At 38.5% G+C, this 23,966-nt stretch overlaps 1 protein-coding gene across 2 annotated transcripts in view; it reads right to left on the bottom strand.

Annotated features, from left to right (window-relative positions):
• The window catches only part of LOC139443527 (signal-induced proliferation-associated 1-like protein 2), a 106,369-nt gene that overhangs the window by 58,423 nt on the left and 23,980 nt on the right, over positions 1-23,966 (bottom strand). For both annotated transcript variants that reach the window (XM_071224513.1, XM_071224514.1), the window contains exon 2: positions 8,531-8,576. The gene's annotated coding sequence lies outside the window, so the exon portion shown is untranslated. The remainder of the gene's footprint in view (positions 1-8,530; positions 8,577-23,966) is intronic.

Raw genomic sequence — 23,966 nt, 5'->3', positions numbered from 1 at the left:
TATTTCAGCAATGACGGTCCCTGTGCTATTTATTTGTCACAGTAGGCAATGTTTTATTTGTTTGAAGGTTTAATGGTCCATTGACCCATACATTTTAAAATGGAAATTAAGAAAATTCTAAAAGAATTTTTTTCCCACATATTTCATGAAACAAACTTGACTGTTTGCTATCCAGAGTTGCGTTTCTCTGTTATGCCAGGATCTGCTGGTAGCAACTCCAAATTCCCGATTTGATCCAATTATCATCCGTGGTGTGTCAGCACCAGGCCTGTGCTAATGGAAGCTTGATCAAGCTGGTATGCAGTGGTATAACTGTAATTCTGTTCAACTTCTTCATCCCAATTTTGTGGGAATATTGCAAAGTACTGGAAATCATTTTACAATTGAATATATACTACTTAAAGGAACTTAAACTACACTGATCTTTTCCTACAACTGTAGTTAATCTGTCATGGCTGGTGGGTCCTGCATCACCCAGCCTTCCAGTTGTGGGTGTTCTTTAACTTGTTTTGAGTAGTATATGTTATTTCAAATTGTTTTTTCCTATTACATTGTGAAATGGGCCTGACTTGAGTGAATGTACAGACCACTGGATCACCGTCCCCAGCAGTGATGGAGTGGCTTGTCTGCTTGTAAAGGTTACTCAGCTCACTATTCGAGGCAGTCATGTTGTTTTACTACATGGTCCTCCACCTACTCTCACAATGTCAAGTTACTTACTCTTACACCTACATCTACGTTAACTTCCACACCATCAACTTTTCTATACGAACATCCTCAACTTTGTCTTCACCTCTGTCTTTGCTTAAACCTCACCACATGTGCATATGCACATGCAAGTGCGTGTGCGCATGCCCCTTTCGAAGTGTTGAGAGAACACTTTAACCTCTGGGTTGTCTTACCACTCCTATAACTCAAGAGTAAACATTCAGCGAAATCAAAACAAGCACTCTGCTTTGCTAAGAAAAAAATATCAATCCATCAACTGTTCATCAAAATTCAGAAATTATAGGCTTGTGTGGATGGTCATAGAAACATATACAAAGGTTTTGAAAAATGGAGTACATGTAGGTAGACCCATTGATCACCACTTATTTTGGAAACAATATGAAAGAAGGTTATGTGTAAAAAAGGTTCTACAGAGTGAGTGAGTGAGTGCAGGGTTTTACCTGGACATACAAAACCGGAGGTCCAGGGAACCCCCCAAAATTAATTTTAAGGGTCCTTACAGGCAACATGAGTGTCCTGTAAAGTAATATAATGGTGTAGTGTACTGGAAGTTCATATAATTACTTTAGAGCCTGGAATGAATCAATGATCATGTGGACAGTGAGTGAGTGAGTAGGGTTTAACACCGCTTTAAACCTTATTCCAGTTATATCACAGCGTGTCAGCTTAATGTGGGAGGACAGCCCAAAGTGATGCAGGTCTTAGACGTTTACCACTTCGGTGAAACCCTAGAGCAAGGTATGGTGCTGACAAACCTAGAAACATAATCGGGGTGAACTGGGATTCGAACCCACAGTCATAGGTTTCCGGCCCAAGAACGTAACTCTGCACAGCGAATCGTGGCGCCTTAGACGAATGGGCCACCCCTGCCCCCCAGTGGTCATGACAAATGGCTGTAATAACAGACACCCACAACTGCTCTTGATGTGCTGTGAGTAGAATTGTGCATCCCTCAGGACGCAGTACAATTTTTTTCTGCATTCATTCTCAACATTTATGCGTACTGGACTGGACATTTGGGTGTCTCGTAAAACCCTGCGAATGAATTCCATTTTATACCTCAGGGAGTAAAATTCCTTCTATGTATCCGAAGCAGTCACACAAAAGGTGCATCTATCTCATATAATGTCAGCAAACAAGCGTGGCCAATCCCATCTCTTAAAACATTAAAGCAACAACTAAACTGTCAGCTTCCTCATGCTAGTAAATAAACAATTCATTAACCTAGTTATCTTGTAATGTTTCAACATAGGCATTGAACAGAGCCATGGCAGAAATAGGCTCCAGTTTCACATTCAGCAGGATGGGGAACAAGAAAGCAGGCAAGATGAGGTGAAGGTCACTGATACCATCGGCCAATGGACCAAGATGAGACAATTTCCTCCACTGCAGCAGGTGTTACTCGTCATGGCGTGTACCCTGGTTCAACCACACCGGAAAGATTTCCCATAATGCAAATCACACATGTGGAAATGAAAACAGGCTGTTCTGTATCAGGACCGAATAAAAACACAGTAAGAAGATGGAGATCATATACTATTATTCAAAGCTTATTAATGAAATGGAGGTAGTCCAACCCAAACAAGCAAGTGGCTTGACAGCTTTCGAAACAACAAGCAATGAATTTAAACAGATGGGGAGTTAGTGATTTCGGTTTAACATTTTTATTGTCGCTTGAACAGTATTTCAGTTATATACTCTGCATCATCATTGAAGGGTCACCTAGTCGTGCAGGTGTCAAACACGAACATATGCCATCAATAGGTCGGAGTATGTTGACAATGTAATTAACAGTTGAAGAACATGTTGTTTATGCCTATGTCACACTGATTGGATGCTTTTATGAAACAGGACTAAAAGACAACTTTTAAAAACAATGAAAAGTGCAAAAAACACACGCTTGAACGCACCGGTGGTTTAGCCAATGTATGTGCAATGCATGACAAGTAACAGTCAGTGCGGATATACAATGGTTCAATCCAGATCCAAATGAACTGCACTCTTAGAAGTTGAAAATGCAATGTTTTATTAATACTTTGAATGATGCCAACCTGATATACTGAGTCCTGCTAGCATTCCGGATGCTGCGGTGCACTATGCTGGATGCCATTATTGGTGGATGCCAATATTTCAACGTTCAAATGTATTTTTCTTCTGTATATCTTCTTGAAAAGACAAATCAATAAAATATTTAGCCCTAAGCTTATGAGCACGCATGGTCATGCCTTCTATGTTATAATCTAAGTCTATTTTACTGAACCAGCTGTGTACACCGATATGACTCAAGAATCCCTAATGGATGCCAAGACATATTAAGTGGTATGCCAGACACCTAGACAGAGGGTGCTGGCACCCTCAACAACGGCAGGCAGACACCATCAAACGGGGTAGACACTATGAGTCAATCATATGAGTCATTGCCCATTTCCGATTAGTTGCTTTTAAAGCATAATTTCATATTGTGAATTACTAGTCCTTGATTCTCACTCGTCTCAGACAAGAGGCCAAGTTGAACACGACATTAGTAGTCATAGAAACCATATTACTCCATCAGACAACAGCTGAAGCAGCCTCTTACAGAGCCCAGAACATATATTTAATAAAACAATCACCCCTGTTCCGTTTCCCCCTTTCAGCCCCAGCAGCTAGTCTGTCTTACAGTCGCTGATACAAATATATCAACTACAGCCCATGCAAGTCTATAATGTTTGGCAAGTCTAGATTACTGCAGTATCGTATCTGAAAATGAAGAGAATCACTGGGCTCCCTTTTTATTATATTTTTATTAAGATAACTGAACAACTGTTTTTTCTGTACGATATGTTCATTTCAGAGACTATATGTTAGTCTACCCCAGCAGCCTATACTCACCCCTTTTCATCTGTAGGAAATTAAGAGACTTTGGGGTTACTTTATAGCATTATTCGTATTTAACCTTATAAATGTAACACCTAACTTTATTTAAGGGTCTACATGTTCGTCTTCAGCTGAAGGTGTTGGTGAACTTGTGTCTGAATGAGGGAATCCCTGTGTATTCATAACTACCACTTCCAGGAGCCTGGCCTCACTCAGCTGTGACAGAGATGTACAATACATGTACCATTACTCCACCGGTATTCTCAACCAACACTCATCCTCCTCCAAGTTTGTCAGAGAGAGTCATCCTCTTCATCCATCATGGGCTGCTACAAAATCTGGCCAAGAACCCATTATCATTCAGATCAGGATGTCTACTACACCTCCAGAGACCAAGAATCAGATGTAATTTGAGGATTGATTTCTTTAAACGACAACCTGTTCAGCAATTCTTTTTTATCAATGACAGATCCAAATACTACTGACAGAAATATCATTGTCTGTCACTCGGTAAGGTCGTTTGCTTCAGTAGTTGCACTACACTTTAAAGAGAAATGACAAGCTGCCATCTTGTATTTACAGACATCAGTGTCTCCAATACATTATCGTGAAACTGTCTCACTAGGTTAGTATAAATTGTTTCAGGCTGTTGACATTGCTAGTTTATGTTTAGAAACATTATCTTACTTGAAACAAACTATCTAGTAATTTCATAGGGCATGGATATTAACTAAGCAAAGGAGCCATCTTCAGAAGTTTTGTGAGTTGGTTCCTCAGTACTGTAATTCGCTGGTGAGTGACTTAGTCTTTACTCACTTTGAACAGTATTCCAGTCATATTATGGTGTGTCAGCTTAAGGTGAAAGCCTAAAGTGATGCAGGTCTTAGATGTTGAGCACTTTAGTAAAACCCTCGAGCATGGTTATGGAGCTGACAAGCCTAGAAACAGGTGAACCAGGAAGTCGAACCAACGACCATGTGGATGCAGGGCCGAACCCTGCTTTTATAACAGTGAAAACTGTTTATTATTTCAACTTATTTGTTTATAAACCCCTACTTCCTCTGTACCTTCTTCTCACCAAAGTTGCAGCTAAATATACCATGCAGAATCCAAGATGGCTGACATCTGGTTGACCTTGCTTTTCAAAATGGTCTGGTCCCAAGTGATAACCTGCCATGTATGTTATCATGGCTAGCATGGATTTGGAATTATTTACCCAAGAGGCATACAAATATTTGCCCTTTCCTCTTTAATAGAAAATGGTTGGGGAAATATCTGACAATGAAATTCACAGCACCATCTTGCAACTCCGAACTGCAGATCTGCATCCACCGGTCAACATTAGGTCACAATATGCTCACTCTGATACATAGCATGTAATCAACAAATTATTTATTTGTACTGAATGTAAGTCCATAAACTTATAGCATACGTTTCAAATGTAGCATGAGATGCCATCCATAGTCATCTCCAGACATAAGAGACTCACAATAATGCCTCATGAAGTGAATAACATACAACATTTTGACATACAGTTTAAGGAACGAACATTGCAATGAAACAGAAGCCAGGGTTCAGTCTAGGAATTTTCTGACATGCGCCCATTATGTGAAAATTTCACATATTCCAGAGGTGCACCCACACTTGCCCATACAGCAGAATGTTTAAAATGCCCTATTGTATTGCAAAAAAGGAAAACATACAACACTGTAACATTTTAGTGCAAGGAATGCAAATAATGACGAAACAAAAGTATAAATGGAACCATGAACATGATGAACATTGACGCAGAAGACACTTGCTCTGAACATTACCAGGGAAAGTAGTCTTGAAAAAGAGAGAATTTGTACCACAAAACTCTTATGTACTCGTAAATGTTGAAAAATGGCTCACACCGGATAGAGGATGCGACAATTTCAGTAATGACACCACTCAAAACACCATTATGCCCTAAAAGTATTTTGAACTACATCATCGGGCGCTTATACCTATATCACTGTCACACAATTGTTTAAACTTGTCTTCCAACAGGGACAATGCACTTGATACTTCCTTTTGTAAGTAGCCTAATTTTATTTAAGGAGTGTGTTATTACTCAATACAATATCTCACTGCCACTGCATGGTGATATGCTACACTTGACAAATGGATCCGGAAATGTAAGATTTGTGATAGGCATGAATTGTCTTAGTTATCTGGGTCCCATATATATCCTATGTGGACCCATAGGGTTTCTGGGTAAGAATATAGGGTCCATGGTAGGAAGACTCGCTGACTTGGTTGATAGATTGTCATTGCATCACAATGGTGTGGATCGATGCTCATGATGGCGATAACTGGATAGTTAAATAGTAAAGTAAATAACTAGCTCTTAAAAAACAGCTCATTCCTTGCAGGAAATTGGATATCAATCAGGAAGACATTTTTCAACCTGCTCATTTCTTATCAAGCTGTCAGTTTCTCTTTCAATCTTGACAGGCAAAGTGGCAGATAAAACATTGGGCATGAACATGATGAACAAAGTGACACAAAGTATTAATTTTTTGTCAATCAAACATGTCTCCTAACTATCACTCGTCAGGATTGTAAGATTTGTCAAAAACGATTCCAAGCCTTTTAATCTCTGCATAATATCCTCCTCCTCTGCTGCCAAAGTGTTCTTCGTGTAGTACTACAAATGGAAAATCATTCATGCTCAGTGACAACCATGTGACAGTTTTTCTGCTACATTCCACACAACACATGTTCAGAGATGATGTCAGCAATGTTCTGGCTCGCAACTGATGACAGTGGAGCAGGCTGGCTTCAAGTACGATCATCCAAAGGAAGGCGGAAACTTGTGTCAGACAGTGTCCCGAGTGAGTGAGTGAGTGAGTGAGTGAGTGTGATTTGGGTTTAACGTTGCATTTGATAATTGCATTTATATAGCGACGTGTATGTGTGTGTGGCTGCTTGTACTTATCCACTCAGACAGAGCATACTGAAATAAACAGTGTCTTCCTAGCCTTTGTGATGTCCCTTATAGTCTAAACATTGTCTTCCTAGCCTTGGTGATGTCTCTTAGAGTCTTAACATTGTCTTCCTAGCCTTGGTGATGTCCCATATAGTTGAAACACTGTCTTCCTAGCCTTGGTGATGTCCCTTATAGTCTAAACACTGTCTTCCTAAACTTGGTGATGTCCCTTATAGTCATAACACTGTCTTCCTAACCTTGGTGATGTCCCTTATAGTCTAAACATTGTCTTCCTAACCTTGGTGATGTCCCTTATAGTCTAAACACTGTCTTCCTAGCCTTGGTGATGTCCCTTATAGTCTAAACGCTGTCTTCCTACCCTTTGTGATGTCCTTTATAGTCTAAAAATTGTCCATCAACAATAGCTGAAAATGAACGCTGATCCTGATCCTGTAGAACCTTGCACAAAGTACCAAATCATGCCCATGCAGCATTCACTGTACATGGTGGCGGATACTTTCACAGAGGTAGATGACGAGAGATGACAAACAAACAAGCCCTGACAGAGGCTGCTACTTAGCAACAACAGAATCTTGAATACCACACAATGTCCAAACAAAAATGTTCAACAGTTCAAGTTGTACTCATGAATATGAAGGTTTCCCTATTGGCACCAATACAAGGGCGAGTGACTAAAATGCATCTCTTCTGCTATGCCCAATGTGCTAGGTGAAGACCTTTTTCTGATATAAATCCAGAAACTCGCAGAATGAATGAGTGAGTGTGTACAGTATGACCCTGATTTTAATTCCTGCAATATCATGTGGGCTGTAAAACCCATGTTTTCTGTGAGCAGTGTGAAAGCATTAACCACCATGCTATAGCTATCCCTCTGGACATTACCACCAAGCCAAAATTCTTCAGTTTAATAATCCCCAATTGCTATACATCAAAACTTGAAAATAAAGTCGGTTCCACTCCTTGCTGGTCTGTTTCTTTATGCATGTGAGTCCGATTACTTCTTGGATTGTCAAAATAAAAAAATTGGAATCTGGCCAAGAAGTTTAACTTTAACTCGTAAAATATTTGTTCAATACTGGTTAAACTGCCTATATCCCTTCCACTGATTTCCCATCTGAGCTAGAAATAAAAGAGACCAGAGAAACTGCTTCATCTGTGTCATAATTAGATCTATGCATAAATATTCAGAGTGACCAGGTGACAAAGCACTCACCACAAGACTGTATGACAAGAGGAATGACTTTAACTTTCAAATAGTCAACTTTCCTCTACTTCGAGAAATAATCCAGCAGCTCCAGCCTTTGGTGTATACATTTCACATCTTAAGAGGTATAATCAAGCTTGATCTTTCTATGAAATATTCAAAGATGGTCATACGACTCTTGCTTAAAAGTTGTTTGATAAGGGTTACAACAATCAAGGCCTGAGAAAAGCTTTCAAAACTATTTAAGGTAGACATTTGAATATGCTGAAGGACATTTCCACATTTAACACATCAGTGACAAACATAATCTCCTATTTTGACTTGTACCATATGTTCCCATGTTTTTTCAGGTAAACAATTGACTTGTCTTTGCATGTGTTTGTGATGGACACCAAAGGTGGGACAGGGTAAGTTCACTTTTCCACAAACACCTGGTATCATCACTATTTGATAATGATTCTTAAACACATAATGATATAGTCGGAATATGCCTCTAGCAGAGATTTCTTATGCTTATGGAACGGGGTTTTTTTTGCTTTCATTAACAGATTACCAATAAGTATCCTACACATTTGTGTTTGCATGATAATATGAATATACAGACATTGTCAAAATGGTTGAAGAAATGTGTGTAACCTTTTCAAAAGCTTTCTCCATTTCATTATTATAAAAAAATAATGCATCTCAGTAATAGCAGCAGTATCAATATGTTTAATCACCAGCATAAACAGGTATTTCAGATGAGTTCCGACTTGTTTCAAACTTACCTTTCTGTGGCTTGTACTCCAAATGAGGTAATCTTTCAGTTGGGGTCTGCAAGTAAAGGAGAAGCAAGGATAAGTGTCTAGATTTCACCCAGTGATACCCAGACAGTGATCTCGGGGAGCAGAATGCCACACGTTTCCCACACACAACTCTTGTCTCTCCATGATGCTGCCTACAAAATGGCCACCACTTCTGCCTCCTATACTACAGGAAGTCTCATATAGCATAGCTCCTTCACAATGATTAAAACAAGCCACAGTGGTATATAATGTACACAAATCTTTTCCATTGCGGAAATGACTGAAACAATAGAGTCATACACACATAAAATAATCACACTATTAGAGATAAAAGAATAAGTGTAGATAACGTCAGAGCTTAGATTTTTGTGTCATCAAGTAAATAAACATTTTATCAAATGTTAATCTTTATCATCTACATCTTTTGGGCCAGTAAATCAAATACTATTCAACAACAATTTTGAAAATAATTCAGCAATGTTCCACCTTTATGACGGTAGTCTGTAAATAATCGAATCTGGACCAGACAATCCAGTGATTGATGTCATGAGCATCGATCCACACAACTGGGATATAATGACATGCATCAACCAAGTCAGCAAGTCTGACCACCCAATCCCGTTAAACGCCTCTTACGACAAACATAGTTGTCTTGTACAGCAAGCATGACAGTTACATAAACTTGCAAAATTTATCTATCAAGTCATACCAAATATGCAGACATGTGTTAGACATCGAGCCGTGTAAAACACACAGGAAATACACACTTGATGACAACATGAAGTTAAACAGATTTCGCAATTAATAATAAATGCAGTCATATTAGACATGCTAGACACTGAGTTGTGAAAAACACAAAGAAAAACGCTAAAGTATCTTTCACAAGCACAACACAACGGTGCACAACCCCAGTATCCTCGACACCGAGGTGTGATAACTCAGGATATTTAACTCATTAAGTGTGAAAACGTCCTGTGAAAAGAGACTCCGACTGCCTACAAATTCCACCTTCCTATCTGGTGAATACACAGGTGGGTTATTATGGCTTGAATGCTTGGTGGCAGTAAGTGCTGTTATCACATGCTCGGGAGATATCTGCTGTAGCTGCCACTTGCTTCCATCAGAGGGACGTTTTCTGTTTCTTTATCTAATCATTCCAACAGAATATGTGTTCCAATTTCAAATTAATTGCCTTCATAAGCAGAGGTGACTAAGTGCCCAGAAGATAAGCACTGAAATCAACACTCCATGATTTGAATAACTTATCTTCAATAAAATATTTATGCTTACAGTTCTGTGCATGTTTTTGAGGATAATTCTCTTTCAACTCAAAGTGAAACAAATGATGTATGACAAAACTGGGGTACCACTCGCCCAAAACAATATCTCTTTTTATTTTTGTTTTAATATACCAAATTATGAATAGCAAATTAAGTATAATCATATTTCATTGTAGCTTCCTCCTGCTTCTGAGCACCACTCCATGATGAAGTGTTCCTTGATGGATTGAGACATGGCAGAAGTAAAAGGGAGTACAATCAATAAAGTTCTACAACTGCCACTAGACAGTAATCCTCCACTGAAAGATTATACAATGGCTTAGCTCGGAGCTGACCCCGAGATGAGAACAGGCGGCCATGTTAATTGAGAAGTAGGAGACACACGGATGTTTCAGCTACATTCCTGGCAAAGCTCCCAGCTTGCTGCCTCTGTATCTAGCCTTGGTACAGGTGTCCTTTGATCTGCTTGTCCACCTAGCCTTGATAAAGGCTCCATATGATCTGCTTGAACAAGGTCTACTGAGTCTTTTCTGAGACAATCTCAAACAAATGAGATATTTTACTCTGATGCGATACCTCTCTCCACAGACGTTTGCATCAGATCAACCTCTCTCCACAAACGTTTGCATCCGATCAACCCTGATCTAATACTGACTGCCCATTCAAAATGAAGGATGTGCAGGTGCTTGAAACCATCAGAGGTTAGATTTCTAAAACAATTTGGCTTCATTTCAGAAGTTGCAATTTCAGCCAAAGAAACCGCCACACAACACAAAATAAACCCCCCTTAATGCAGCCTTTTGGGTGTATATGCCATGGCGGTCAGAAACGACATGATAAATAAAACATCCACGAAAACAGCATGACTGTATATTCTTGCACATTGATTTCCCTGATTATATTCATTTTCGAGATACCAAAATAAGATAGGCTTGCCTGAATTTTTCGCTCACTTGTACCAATAATTTAGGAGCCAGTAAGCTGATTGGCCAATTTGAAAGTTCACCCGACTTGGCCTTCTATCTTCATCTAGATTGGTATCGTATCATGGATCTGATTTCACTTGACTCTAAGGCCCTGTATGATCTGCCAAACATGTTTACCTAGACTTGATACAGTTCACAATTATGGCCTTTAACTGGTTTACCTAACCTCGATACAGGCTAACAACTATGACCTTTAATCGTTTTACGTCTAGCCAAGATACACACTCCCTATGATCACCCGTAATTGGTCTTCCTACTAAGCCAACGATGACCTCTAATTGTTTTACATAGCCTTGATACAGCCTCTCGATGATCTGAACCTTTCCACATGAACCATTTCCCTACCTAACTTGATAGACATGTGAAACTTCTCTGTCTTGCCTCCAAAGTCTGCCTGACATCCCCATTTACCTGGCTGATATACGTGTGTTCCACTGATCTGTTCAGCACTATCTAACAAGGACCATTAGTCCCCGTTGCCACATTCACCAACTACAACATTATCCTGAGGACTTACACTGTGAGATAAAGTACATTTACCAATAGCACTGCTGTTGATTATCCAGACAAAAAGTCATCAGTAACACCAATAATCTGCTGAAAAGTCTGCCGCCCATCTGCTTCAAGACACTTGAATGAAGTTTGATTGTGCACAGCAAGCACATAGTTTCACATAAAACAGCAAAAACGACCAAGTTCAAATTTTTTATCACATAAATTACACTCTTGAAGTCTTTGATAGGCATTTGGAAGTTTGAAAAACATGAATACATGACACTTAACAGCTTCTTTTATCATTTGTAACCACATTTCAGAGCCCTTCAACCCCTTCATGAAGTTGCTCTTAAACCTGATTTCAAAGAATAAAAGAAGTTGTGTTCCATAAAAAAGTGTCATGTAGTTACACTCTTGTTCCTTAGCAACAAATGAAAACGGTGTGCTGCTATTTTCCTACCGACTGCTGCCAGTCTATTCCATTGTACCTGCCAGACTTCAGCTGGCACTAGCCTGTTGTATAATTTCAGCACAGTGTTTGAGATCAGTGTGGGCAAATAACTCCCTTGCTGTGTCAACTTCATTTTAACGTTTGACATGGCAGGTTTTCGCATTCTTGTTTAACAGGAGCCTTATTACAGGGGTAATTATGAGGCACACGTTCCTCACACTGCAGCATAGTTCAGCAAACAGAGGATGAAATGTAAATTTAACAATATCCAAAACGAACTTCCTAACTGTTGGCACAAGTCTAATGTGGTTAATTTTTTTATCACAAGTTAAATGTATCAGTAAATTGAAGAAACAGACCAAATGAGTTCAATACACTGATGAAGCATGTTTACTTATCAAAAGTATGTTCCCTTATCCAAACAGTTATTTAACTCTCACTCAAATGAAAATTGATAATGGTGAGTGAGTTAGTTAAAATTTAACGACACATCAGCATTATTTCCGCTATACATGACAACATGAAGTTGTGTCGTGAATCCAAAGTTGTCGAACATTAAGTGAAATTCATTTTTACAATTTTCCCTGATTAACCTTTACCTTTCTACATGTTCAATGCCTAATGCCTAATATAGATCAGATATATCATGACCCCCTCCTCCCTATAATACATGACCAGTCCCTATGTAATGAACAAATATATGATTTTCTTATTTGAAAATAAAATAGAACTGTCAATTTTAATCCCCCCCCCCCCCCCCCCCACCCAATTATATACTTATATAGTTGTGATAAATTTTGGCGACCCCCCCTAAATGACATTCCCCTTAATCTCACCACACACACACACACACAGACACAGACACATATGCACACAGATAAATACAAATTGACAAGAATGCATTGGAATTGACAAGGATGCATTGCAGGTACAAGTAAAACCTGCATGCCTCAGCATGTCGTATCAATGGTTCTGCAAGGTTCTCCATCGCAGTGACCCGCTTACACGTAGATTCAACATTTACGGCCAGATTCACACAGATATGCGAGACGGCAGTGGAGACTATTGTCACTGTCTGACAGTAACATGCTTCAAATACCTGGCAAAACTGGGCAATTGAGGTCATGGAAAAACAAAGCAAAGAAACCTTCATCTCACTTGAAGACCTACAGTAAGGTCTGTTACAGCTGCAGAGGGGGCATCTCAAAAGTCAGTCCTATTCACAAAAAGGCCATCTCAGTTATAATCTGTCAACAGTAACTAGTTAACAGGACTAGGTGTGCAGGTTACCAAATGTTATTTTAGAATCACATCCTTGACAATTTAAAGATTCATTTTTCAAACTGTAAATAAACATCTTCAGAAATTGAAGGAAACAAATGCAAAAATAAATAAAGTATGTTACATAATTTTGCACATATTTAAAATATTGTAAAATATCTTCATTTTCACAACAAAACTGACCTATTTGTTGGGCACAAGGTGAACCATGAATATTTCAATAGTGAAAAGCAGGTCAACAATATTGACATAAATACATTTGAGACTGTCCCCAGGTTCAAAGGCGAGTGACAATTCTTTTTACAACAAGGAATCTGAAAGGAGGCTTCTCTGTCCATGTAGGTATGAAGGTTAATTGAAGCTGGAGAATGGACACTATCTCCCATCACACTGTGTCCAGGAAACTAGAAACCGAGAAGTCCTTCAGAGGTGGCAAGCCATCAACCCTGCCTTTGATCCTTGTATCAATTACTTATTAATTATGGAATTAATTCCAGGACTTTGGATGTTTTACTTCAATGTATTTGTTGCTAAAAAATGAAAGCTGCAGAGGAAATGTGATTCAAGCTACCCCTTTGGACCCTAATTTCTATGTCAACCTTACCAATATTTAACAAATTGTTACAAAATGGCTTTACAAATATTTTCCTAAAAGCAATCCCACAATTTTGATGTCTTTTAAATACTTGGGAAGAAAAAGTTACAATTATGTAAAACATAATTTTGATATGTGACAAAGAGGAAAGACTTGCTGAAGAATAGCTGATTTGCCACGATGTTGAACTTCAACGACAGCAATAAATGTCCTAAACTTTTAGACAAACAGTATTTTGATCGATACAAATTTTACAATGAAAAAAATTTCAGGGTCAAAATCAGATAGCCTGAAATAAAACCCAAAACATGTAGTTATTAATTAAACTGACTAATTTTCCAGGCCAGACATGGCAACTGGTCTGGTAGTCTGGAAATCTAAAGGGACATGTTGTTTTCTCCCTAAATCTAGTGTGTTAACAAAAATCACAAGCAAAGGACAATTTGGACATAACCAGTGGTGTGTACCTGGGCTACTCATGCCCCTAACAACATCATGATTACTGGCAGTGCAGTTTGGTAGAAAACAACTGACCTCACATAGTTTCACTCATCTCCTTCTAGTGGTTGTTTTGAACCCATACACCCAGATAATATTATCCTACAAACTAATTTGTCCAAAACTAATTTTCTAACACATTATGGACCACGAAGAATGAATTGACAATAGTTCTACTTTTTTTTGTGACACATCACCAAGTAGATAAATCTGGGACCAAGTCAATCCCCTATCACAGCCAATTCTCGTCAACAGAAGAGGCTATGAAGTAGATCATAGAATAGGGTAAGTATCCACAAGTTGTAGGGAGACAAGCCATGCAGCCCGAGTTTCAGGGAAAATGGTCTGTATACGACAAATAACCCAAGGCCATAGCTGGCAAATTACAAACTTCAGCCTCCCTGGAAATTGGTGAGTTAGAATTAGGAATACGAAGATAGGAGATTATAGGAGTATATATCCAATACACCTCCAGCTCTGAGGGCTTGGTGGATATAGGGGATTTATAGCCCTGTCATCACTTATGTGTCTGCCACACAACTTAGCTACATCAGCACCGACTATTGTAGACCTCTACCAGGTATAGAAATTAAGTTTTAGTTTCACATGTCGACAAAAATGAATACAAAGTTGCCATCAAGCTGATGGAAAAAGTTGCATTATACATGGAAATGTCACTAGCCTTTGAAATTTCGGGTCTTAATTTCCGACTATTTACTACTTTGATGAAAGCCACAAGCAAGGTACCAAGAACAATTCTCAGCAGATCCTGGATTGGCAAGGGGATGCAACAGTGCAAAGGATATTGTGCCCATTCACCCAATCATGATGTACATAAATGTTCATACACATTGTCACTTGAATGAATGACTGCCAATTAAAACTAAAATATAATTGTGAACACTTTTCAAAGGTGATGATGTTATAGTGGATAGGTTTTTACTCCATTAGCCAGAATGGTTTCTGAAGTGACTTCAACATGACCATCTTTACAACTGGTGATGAACCCTGCCTTTGGTCCAGTTGAGATCAGAAGAAACATATGACATGTCTTCATTTCAAAGATCCAGACCATCACTCTTGCCGAGTGTTCCTGTTTCACATTTTCATGTTTCTCACCCACCATGCCTACCAACCCAATGTACAAATATTATTACCACATATTTTTTTCAGAAATTTGAATCTGCCTGAAAACTCAATGATGAAAAAGCAAAACCCAAGAATTGAGAGTTTCACCTCTTCAAATGCTGACATCTGCTCCCTTGCGACAAAATAATCATGAAAAACGTTTCCAGATCACTGAGTGAATAACCTGTTATATTCAGTTCTGACACATAGTTTCACTGACTCTGAGAGCAGCAACTACAATCTTTCTAGATATTAACATGATACATCATTTGAAACAAAAATGACCATGATGTGTACTCCTTAGTTTGTTTTTTTCTATTTCCCTGTGACCTGGATTCATCAGAATGTCTGACAAACATCATGATGGTCACACAACATAAATCCGGCTTTGTTGTCAACATCACATCTGACCATCATGCAGGCAGTACAACTTCCGCCTCATGTCTTGCTGTTCCACATAAACATTGAGGAAATATTTTTAAGTTCTTCACACCTCATGTTGACCCAGATTAAAATCTGGCTTCCTTTTGTATGCATCATAATGCTTCGAGCTGTTCCTGCAGCATGTACATGGAGGCACCTGTCACTCACAATGTGAGTGGGTGAGTGAGTAAGCATGGTTTTACACTGCTTTTAGCAATATTACAGCAATATCACGGTGGGGAAAACCAGAAATGGGCTTCACACATTGTGTGTTTGTTTGTTTGTTGTTTAACGCTGCAATCAGCAATATTCCGGCTATATGAGGAGGGTCTGTAAATAATTATGTCTGGACCAGATAATCCGGTGATTGATATTATGAACATCGATCTATGCCATTGGGACACGATGTCATGCATCAACCAAGTCAGCAAGCCTGTCCACCTGATCCTGTTAGTCACCTCTTACAACTTTGTACCGATGTCGGAAATCGAACCTGGGTGTTCGGCGTGATGAGTGAACGCTTTAACCGCTAGGCTACCCCAAGCCCCCACTAACAATGTAACATTGTGTAAGTGTAAATAGGTGCCAAAAATACCATACCGTCAGGGTACTATAAACGTTGAGTCTGACAACCCATCCATTAAGTCACCTCTTACAACAAGCATAGGAAGCTGGGGACCTATTCTAGCCCAGAATCAACATTTTATTACCCCCTCCCCCCTCTTAAAAAAAATGTCCGGTCCATTTCTGGGCAATATGGGTCTTCTGGGCCTATACATCTCAAGCCTGACTATCACTTTCGCAGTTTATATGTCACTTGACTAAAGAATATTCAAATCAATCAGATGCTCGGTTTCACTCAGGAAAACAGCATCTGTTTGGCCTTTTTTGTATTCTCAAAAATGAAATTTTAAGTGAGTAGCCAATCAAATCAAATCCTACCATGCTGTCAGATTTTATGTGTCTGTTTGAATAATGTGTGTCATTTTGAAAGTGACTTCTGAGGCAGGAAATTAAAACTAAAAGGAACTTGACTGCCTGGCTTGTAATATAGTGAAACTATAATCTGAAAGCGCACTGTTTCTTCTGTCTCACTACCCGTGGATTGACATAGCAAATTAGGAACCTTTTAGTGAATGATCATGTTAATTGCAGGAGACAAAGAAAACAGTAATCCATAACAAAGTATGAGGTGTGTTTGAAACCTTTTTGACAGTACATTTCAGTATTCTGGTGCCTGCTTTAGGTGAGACTTAAGTCCAAAATGGCAGACAATGGAACAGTGCTGACAGACCCAAGATCATAAAAATCTGAGATTTACACCCAGGACCATCAAATCCTGACCAACAGGAAAGGGACACAACTCTGCCAGTGTTAGAAAACTGGCACTAGTCCCATAGTCCTTATAGTTAAGGTATCATAAGGACAAGTAGAAATTTGCCCTTTTTAAGTGTTTCGCTATATGTTATCATTATAAGGACTAAAAATGTTAGTGTCTAACGTTGCTCTAGGTTCAAATAGGCCTTCATGTAGCCCAAGGCTACCCTTAATCTTTACCACTAGCTTGACAACAATGTACAAAGTACAAGTCCTTATGATGAAAGTAAAAAGCAAATTTCAGATTGAACCATGTGACCAAAACTATCAGGAATTTACAATCATCTTGAAAATAATAATAATTGATACATACCCTAATCATGGTTTATTTCTGTGTTCAAAGTTCATGATAGTTACATATTTATCAAATACATGACAGCGAAGTACAGTTCAATATATGTAAATAGAAAGGCATCTGCAAATAAATATCTATAGCCCAAAACGAGTTAAAGGACACCCACAATTGAAGGCTGTGTGTTGCAATACCCACCAGCCATGACAGACTAACTATAGTCATTACGAAAAGTCAGGTGTTCTTTTACTTCTGTTGAGTAGTATATTTTCTTCTTTATCCAACACTGATCATTAGTTTCCCAGAATCCCAGATTTGTGGCTGTATTTTTAAGAGCAGTGTTACATTATCAGAGCTGGGCTGCAGAACCTGGTGATTGGGGGCTTGTAATAGCGTATCCTGTCACAGCTAGAGGTGAGGTATTGGGCGACTAAAGCAGATAGTCCATGGAATGCTGCCCTCAAAGGAATTTCACCATATTGATCTGAGTGTCACATCTGGCATCTCTCTGCCACCTTAGACTGACTCCAAGTCTCTTTGCTACTTATTTTCTGTAACTAATTCCTGTTGTGACACCGGACTTGCCTATTATTTTGAAAAGTTTCCTGTACATATGGTATTAAATCATCCCAAGTCCTTATTCATGTGGTCAGGCATGTAACAGTAGACTTACACCAAGTCTCTTTTGTCGTTTATTTGCCTTGACCAATCTCTGGGGTGACATAACCCTGCCACAATGTTTTACATCATCTCTCTGACCATTACAGTACAATCGCTTATCCTTCTATGTTGTCATCATAGACTTACAACAAGTCTCCTTGGTAATTTGTACCACTAGTGGTTTCTGGCACTGTTTGGTGTCAGCTTTCAAAGACTTGCGCCAGGTCTCTACTATGTTGACTAAGGGAAAGTCAAAACCTAATCTGTGAAGATAGATGGAATAGAAATCTTATAAGCCTTGCTTGTCTGTAAACATGGTAAAGCATGACACCAAAATAATGTCCCCACAATAGGCACACCTTTTGTGGAATTACAAATTTAGTAAAAAAGTTAAGGAATACTTTAGATGACAGTTTAAGTCTAAGAAAATCAACCAATCTGAAATCATGTGTCTTACATTGTTTCACCATTGTTTATGTAAAAGACATGATAGAGATAAATGGTTTGTTTGTTTATTGTTTAACGCCGCAATCAGCAATGTTCCAGCTAAATGGCAACATTCTGTAAATAATTGAGTCTGGACCAGGGGTCCGGAAAATTTAAAATCCCAATCAGAAAATTACATTTATGCCACGCCCCCTTCAAACAGCGTGTTTTAGTACGACTTTTTACACACAAGTTACAAGTTACATATTCATAATATGATGAATTATGAATTGTTTCAATTTAAATTGTTTAATTCACCGGACAATTAATAACAAATAATATCATTTTATATATATATGGAAAACATACGTTTGTTTCTGTTATAATAACAATCTGTCAACGTTGTGAACGGTCTAATTAATATTCATGAGTCTGCTCAAGTGTACGCGTTGTAACATTTGGATCGAGACTATTATCCCATATTTGGTTATCACGTGACCTCACGGGAAAAAGTTGTTTTTAAACTAAAGATTATTTAAAAACAAGACAGATAATATAATCATAAATGCTTAACTATTGTTGATAGCAATAGTTATTTGAATACTTTTTCATCTGTACTTAATTATTGACCATAAAAAAATTGGATATCGATCGTCACAGAAAGCAAAATGGCGGTCAATCAAGATTCAATATACGATTAGCTACTGAAAACAATAAAATCTGCAAATCCTCATTGTATGTCAACCAAGTGAAAGTCGTTAGCCACGACTTACAAAATGATCATTCAGACTTTGAGGGTTTGGCAGATCGACTGATTTGCATCGGTCGTCACGCTTTCGCTTCTTGTCTGAGGTTACGTATCGTAGCATTGTGAGGATAATGAGGTACATCGATGATGCAAGGTATTTATGTACAGTTGTAAACACATTCTACTCAAATTAACAAGATGTTCTCAGTAATAAATCCTCGATTAATCAGTGTCAACTCAGTTTATTGCCTATTACAGTGATTGACCAATTGGACTATCATTCTAGGTACGATGTATTTACAGCAATCAAAACAAACAAAGCTTGTCAGTGTAGATAATCATCATTGTGTTACTGCAGACAGAAATTGCTCAGTCCTAACTGTTGATCATGTCCGGTCAAAATTTAAGAATGTCCGGACAATACTTTTTAAAATGTCCGGACAGAAAAATTTAAATGTCCGGTAAGCAATATTTTAAACCGGACATTTGAGATTCCCAATCGGACATGTCCGGCGCATATGACGGTTTCCGGACGCCTGGTCTGGACAATACAGTGATTGACATCATAAGCATCAATCTACGAATTTGGAAAACAATGACATGCATCAATGAAGTCAGCAAGCCTAATCAACCAATCCCGTTGGTCGCCTCTTACGACAAGCATGTGTTCCAGAAAAATGCCCACCAGATCTTCACATTTATAAATAGAATAAATGAAAAACTACAGATCTGACATTTTAATACACCAATAACACACTACCTCCAAACCTGATTCACTTTGATCAATAAGACTGATATGTCGTCTTTTCTCTTGACTATTATTAACATGATAGCCACAGTTTTCAAAACGTCTGCCAGATCTGTCACTGTCCAGGCAGACGTATCAGCAGCCATATTGTTTACCTATAGAAAGAACACCCTGAGTAAGCCTGTGTGACAACTGCAGCTCTGTATTTAGCCATAAGTATACCAAATTGATTATTTTCAACATCTAAAATCTTGTGTAAAGTCTACCATGTGGAGCTATTTCATCCAAGTGTCAGGTCACTTGACAATGTTAACAAATAGTCTACCATTACTATAAGCTCCAAGTGCATATTTCAAGTATATGTGAGCTTTGTTCCAGAATTGGATAACTATATCATACTCACATCGGCAGTATGTAAACACTTTTAATGTGAGTCATGAACTATTGAGAGCCAATGCCTCATGACACGCCACTGTGGCGTGAAACTTTTAATATTTCTACAGTGGTAGGTTACATTACAGTGCTATTTCACAAGCAACAGTTTACACAAGAAAAATATTGACAAAGTACCTTCATGGCACATAAGTACGAACTCCAATGAAGGACACTGACTCATTTAACTGCTTGTGAAATGAAGCCTCGGTTACAATGAAATATAACACACTGTTGAATGGTTTTCTTCTGGATGGATGAGTATGGTTTCTATGAAAGTTGTTCAATGTATACTACTACAGAAGTTAAATAACACCCAATCTTTTCATATAATTATAGTGAATCTGTCACATTATCATGATTACGACATTTTGTTTTCATACAGTTGTTATCCCCAGATTTGAGTATTGTTTAGCACGTGTGTCCAGACTAGCATGACCAGCACCAGTAGTAATACCGTATTCCACGTTATAAACGCCCAGGGCGCTATCAAAATTAGAAATAGGGGGCTCTTATTAGAAAATAATTTTGGTGAAAGCGTTGAAAGATCGTAAATTTCGTGATTTACGCTGACAGCCTGAAATGATACAAAAGAAAAGTATGTGCGTATTAATAAACAGATAAATTTAATTGCCCGTAATTAAGGGTGCATATAACACATGAGTGCTTATTATACACAAATAAATAAGTCTTGTGTACATGGATCAATCGGAAGGGTGCTAATTGGGATTGTTCACTAGCCAATATATGAGCAAATATCGGCGTGGGCGCTTATTAGAGCGGGACGTTTATTACGTCGAATACGGTAGTCCATTTTGTGTTGTGTTTAGTCATGTTACTGTACATGTTGCCTAAGGTTTCAAAACTTGTCGGTCAGAAATTTAAACAGAACATTAAAATGTAACATAAAAAATCTATATATTTTCTTCACCATCACCATGAAAAATGTCGTCATTTCAATATGTAACACAAAATCAATCAGTGCTTTGGCCAAGATTTACCCAAAATGTTAGTCTGTCATACTGACCCTCAAACAAATATATCCAATAAAGCCCATGCAAGTCTATATGAGTGGGCAAGTCGAGATTACTGGAGTATCCGAAAATGAAGAGTCTCTAGGCTCAATTTAACAACTGTTTGTTTCTGTAAGATATGTTCATTTCAGAGACATGTACCAAAACATGCCAACTGGGTCATTATTTAAAAAAAATGTGCCAACAATATCTGGAATTGTGCCAACAGAATGATGACAGAATAATGTAAATGACTGTTATGTTTCAGATAGTTTTCATTCATCCCAGTGCTAACCAATAAACACACATCTCAAAGCAGCAACTGATGCTTCATTTGTCTGAGAAAACTACATTATTTACCATATATGGTACGAAATCCCAGGAAAAGTTTTTGCTGCTGACATTTCTGTTTAATGAGTGAGTGAGTTTTGGTTTTATGCCGTCTTGAGCAAAATTCCAGCAATATCACGGTGGGGGATACCAGAAATGGGCTTCACACATTGTACCCATGTCAGGAATTGAACCCGGGTCCTCAGCGTGACGAGCGAACGCTTTAAACGCTAGGCTACCCGACCGCCCCGCCTATCTGTTTAAGAAATCAAAGGAGTGAAATGTGTTCGAAGCCCAATCCCAAACTTTGATAACTAAATGAGATAGACTCACTCAACACTACCTAACTGATTTTTTATGTTACAATACTGACAGATGTGCACCAATGTAAACGCACTTGTTTCTATTTTTGGCGTCACTTTTCACGATTGTGTATAAAGGGCAGGCACAAGGGTACGACCTGACCAAAGCGCTGATTCATTCTACAATGAGGTAATACTTTTCTTGCAGCAATCGAGAATAAATGTTTGTGTCAGCTATAAAAACAAGATCAGTTCAAGATAAGACAGAAAGCAATACTACATCTTACAAATCCTGACTTTCAAATACAAGAGCAGTTTTCCACAAGTAGTACTTTACTTCATCGTTTGGTTGTAACCAGACTTGTTCAATACAGTCGATGGAGGAATTGAATCATTAATTGATGGATGAGGCACCACTGTCATTAATCTACCCCAAAGCCTTGTAGCTTCACTTCATGTGATAAACCACAGAATATTTTCTCAAGTGTAGCAGTTGTCAAGGAAAGCCATTTTGCTTTATCCATCAGGAATGAAACCCACTAGAAATTAACACAGCATTGTTTTGAACTTTCCGGTTTAAAAGATGACAGAAAATCCATTCCAATATGAGGAAAACATGTTCGTAAGATCTGTTGTTTGATTGAATCATAAAAGATTCAAACACGAGCACTAGGAGTGAATGTTTTATAACTCTTCAAAATGAAATATTTGTAATGGGGATGGAAGGTGGCTGGGGGCCATGTATTTATCTCTTCAGTTGAGAAATGAATACGCTATGAAGTCAGTTTTACCAGAGTGAGTTCATCACACAGACCACCACTGAGTGTGTAAAACAACTTGATGTCACATCAATAATTTTTCAGCTCTTCAAGAGATTTTTGGAAAAGTTGAAGGCAAAAAGAGTTTGTGTTACATGGTAATTATCACTGATGACCTTCTGTAAGCTTAAATAAACATTTCTTGCTGGAATTTTGTTGTCCTCATCAATAAGAGAGAAATTAGCGGTGTGGGTCATGCACAGCAGAACAAAACCAACAGGTTAATTTGATGTGTAAACACAGCACAATTGTCCACAAATAGTCTCTGTGGCACACTGTCAACGATATACAACTTTACTCACCCTAACACTGACCTTTCTGAACCTAATAATACTAAAAGGCATGATCATGTGTAAGATTACCTCCCTACAGTGTCCTAGATCATATAAACTGTATGTTCCCCTCAGATCCCTACAGTGTCCTAGATCATATAAACTGTATGTTCCTCTCAGGTCCCTAGTGTCCTAGATCATATAAACTGTATGTTCCCCTCAGATCCCTACAGTGTCCTAGATCATATAAACTGTATGTTCCTCTCAGATCCCTACAGTGTCCTAGATCATATAAACTGTATGTTCCCCTCAGATCTCTCTTTGGTCCTAGATCATATAAACTGTATGTTCCCCTCAGATCCCTACAGTGTCCTAGATCATATAAACTGTATGTTCCTCTCAGGTCTCTCTTTGGTCCTAGATCATATAAACTGTATGTTCCCCTCAGATCCCTACAGTGTCCTAGATCATATAAACTGTATGTTCCCCTTGGGTCCATACTGCATCCTAGATCATATAAACTGTATGTTCCCCTCGGGTCCATACTGCGTCCTAGATCATATAAACTGTATGTTTCCCTGAAGACCCCTACACTTTCCTAGGTCATATAAACTCTATACTCCCTTAGATCTCTATGCTGACCTTGGCATATTTGTCACAAAAAGCTGCAGTTTATTAAATGAGGGCCTGAAGAGTTTAATCTGTGCCTTAAACTTCTAAAGTCTGCAGGTCCTGTAAAGTCTGCAGAATCTCTCCTACTCAACATCACTAGGGAGCAGTAATGATGATGTTTCCTGCATTGGCTAGCAAACCACACTGTGCCAGTCACAGGTAACTCACAGCTGATTCAGGTCAGTATTGAT

Source organism: Haliotis cracherodii, unplaced genomic scaffold, assembly GCF_022045235.1.
Source record: "Haliotis cracherodii isolate W230 unplaced genomic scaffold, xgHalCrac1.p SCAF_5, whole genome shotgun sequence".
NCBI lineage: Eukaryota > Metazoa > Mollusca > Gastropoda > Lepetellida > Haliotidae > Haliotis > Haliotis cracherodii.
Note: the sequence above shows the minus strand (reverse complement) of the source record. Positions and strands in the feature narration are given on the sequence as shown.